The following is a 3,554-nucleotide window of genomic DNA, read 5'->3' as shown; positions in this document are numbered from 1 at the left end:
TTTTAAAAATTGTTAATTTAGTTATGAAAGGAAAGTTCCTAGGAGACTTACACATACAGAGTATATCCTGTCTCATTCACTTTCTTATTTCTGTTGAGTTCAAACTGAACCTCACAAAAGGAGATTGCCATTTTTTTCTCACAGAGCAGCTGACAGATTTGAACTTTCTGCCTTTGAGTTGGCATTGCAACTCTTTACACATTAGGCCACCAGAGCATCTTATAGATAATGCATGGAGAGCTTCATGATATAGAAAAATACAAAAATTAAAGTCACACTGTTTTTATTTTGCATTCTTTTCTACCATTTCTGTAACAAATGAATATACATATATTGACTTAAAATAATTAATACTTATAATTATACATTTATGTAAGCCAAAGTCTAACTGAATCTCACTGGAATAAAACCTGTTTCGTGGAGCACTTTTCTTTCTAGAAGCTCCAGAGGAAATGCCATTATTTTTGCTATTCTAACTTCATAAACTGCCTGGTATTCTTTGTCTTAGAACTCTTTTTTTCTGTCTTCCAAACTTTGTAAAAGTGGTCCCAGTTTTGTCCCATATTGCGTTAAAGTGACCTCTTCTTTCTTGCCTTATTATTACCCTGCTCTCAATTAAAAACAAATGATGAATATATACACAGCTAAAAATACACCATTTCAACTATCAGGATATAATTTTTTTTTTACTCACTCATCAAATTATACACCTTTCTAGAAGAAAAAAAATGGTAAAATGGATTATAAAAGTATTGTAGAATTCAAAGAAAATTTCAATTTACATGTTTTTGTGCAAGCTCACACTGATTTAATGAATATTTTTTCCTGCAAGATAATATTTTAAAATACTGGTAAGTAGAAGAGGATGGTTAATTACAAATACTTAAGTTTACTCTGAGGATTAGTAGTTAAAACTTTCTGCTTGTGAGATACATCTATATCTTACCCCTAAGGCCCTCAATGAGTAGTGTGTCCAACACTAACACTAAGGAATAATCCCTCCATGATTTTGATGGTTATCCACAGGTTAAGTACTCCTTCATGCGTGGCTTTCCGAATCCCCTAATCCGTACCTGCCCACAACCATCACATTAATTCTGAGGCTCTATGGTGATCTTCTGTCAGGTTTCTGAGGCTATAAGTGTAATTGAAGGAGACTGCTCATCTTTATTCTTCAGACAGACTGATAGATTCGGCCTGCTGACCTTTTGGGTAAGTAACTGTGCGTTGTATTCTGTACACACCAGAACTTCTTTAATCTCTAATAAGTATATATTTACATAAATATTGTTGAATTCTTCAAGAAAAGATGTTCAGGAAGAGCAAAATATGAAAAAAGGGTTAATTTTCCCATATAGTAACACCAAATAACAGTTTCAACCTCTCACGAGACAAGTGGTACACAACTCGTTAAATTAAACCAAGGCCATACATGTTGTCTCTTCATAAACTAAAAGTTGATCAGATTTCTTAATCACTAATGCGCTAAGACCAGAGAAATTGCTTAGATTTCCTCCATTTTATTTACTTTAATTGTATTTTATCAAAGTTGCTTTAAAAACCCTAAATATGTAAATTATCTGATGTTTCCTTAATTATATTCAAAAGATTATCTTTGAGAATTCACCAATTACCTTCTCTAAAAGTTTCAAAGCTTCAACACAATAAAACATGTAACAGAAAATCTTCCTCTGCACATTTTTCTCTTTTAATGTAAATTGAATGGGCCAAATTTTATGGCCTAATTTGATTTTTCCACGCTCTTATAGACACAGTCACAGTCTCAAAGGGGTTTCATCACATTGAATTAGTGGAAACCAAAGTGCATTATATGATAGGCATTTCAGAAGGCCTACTTCAGATAAAAACACAGTTTTTTCAATAAAGGGATCTCTAATTCCTTGCCTAGTATCTCACAGAGAGACAAATCGTAGGCTTTTGGCATTACACCTTAAGGTCTTAAAGTCAGAAGCTTTATTTTTGTTCAGTAATAAGTTTCAAAATGACAGAACTCAGTTTGGTTTTCAGTGACAATTGTAATAGAGTATCAGAGTCTTTGAAAATCCAGAGATAGGCATCCTTACCTGTTCTGTGACATAACAAAACTAACAAAGATCTGATAATTCAGGGTCTAGTTCAAGGTCTTAGGATAGTAGTCACAAGGATTTCTATTCAAATTTTTAAGACAAGAATTCCTACAATACAGCAAATAAATAATAAAAACTTCTCTTTTACTCCACAATATTAAAATAATAAAGGTTAGTGTTGAAAGACAAAGTCAGGTGTCAAGGTAATAGATACAAAGTAGTAATTGTAAACGATGGCAGAGACAGGTCAGGTAGAGCCTGAATAATAACCACATGTCTCTACTTCCTTTTGTTCTATTTTAATTTACTTTTTATAGTGTGATATAGAAAACCAATTTTATCTTTTGTCATGATATTATCTATGATTATTAATTATGTATTAATTCATATCTTTATTTCCTCAAAGAACAGGAAAATCTCAAGGGGCTTTTAAGACCTTCACTCACTACCTTGGATATTTACCCCCTTCTCTAACCCTTTAGGCATTGTATTTTTTTATTGTTTGCGCATTATAATTTATAAAAGCTCTGATAGTGTGATCATAGGGAATAGGGCTGCTAACTCAAAGGCCAAGCCTCTCTGGGAGTTCAAATCCAGCCATACCTACAGGAGAAATATGGACAGTTTCTATGTGATCATTGCATTAATAAATAATAGTGGTGTTTGTTATGTGCCATCAAGTCGCTTGAGACTCATAGCGACCCTATGTACAAGAGCCCTAAACCCTACTCTAATTTATGCCAACCTTACTGTCTCTGACACACCTACTCTCTTTACCCCAATCACTGAATCGATCCATCTCATAAAGGGTCTTCCTCTCTTGCACTGTCCCTCCACCCTTCCAAGCATGATATCCCTCCCCAAGGACTGGCCCCTCCTTGCCCTAAGTATGTCAGATGAAGTTTCAGAATCCTTGCCTCCAAGGATGGTTAAATTTGTGTTTTTTATAATTAAAATTACTGATTTATTATTATGTTCAAGTATGGTTATTCTCTCCTTTATATTTATTTGGATTTATTTAAAATATTTTTAACACTTAGATATATTCTATATTCCTCAAATTTCTTTCCTATCTCAGCTCTTGGATGGAAAGTGAACTGAATAAATGAGAATACCCATCCTTTCCCCTCAGACACAAAATGTTTAGATGAAATATTATAAGATATATAAAGGGAGTAAACTTCTTACTTCAGTAACAAAGCATAAGCATGTCGGTGGCTTAATGGAAGGAGTTAAAAGTCACCTTTCTTTCAGGTTTGGTAATGTTGCATTTATGTATGTCAGGGTAATCTCTATACCATGGGGCAATTGTAAGAAAGTAGACCACAAACTTTGACAAGCAGTCAGAAAGAGAGATTGTTAGCCATGAATGGTGGTGTTGTGTACCATGAAATCAGAACCAACTCATAGCTGACTGTCTGTTGGGTTATCAGTGGTAGCATATTGTAGAGAGGATATTGTTTACCC

This window comes from Elephantulus edwardii, unplaced genomic scaffold (assembly GCF_000299155.1).
Source record: "Elephantulus edwardii isolate Elephantulus edwardi_28Jun2011 unplaced genomic scaffold, EleEdw1.0 scaffold00036, whole genome shotgun sequence".
Taxonomy (NCBI): domain Eukaryota; kingdom Metazoa; phylum Chordata; class Mammalia; order Macroscelidea; family Macroscelididae; genus Elephantulus; species Elephantulus edwardii.
Note: the sequence above shows the minus strand (reverse complement) of the source record.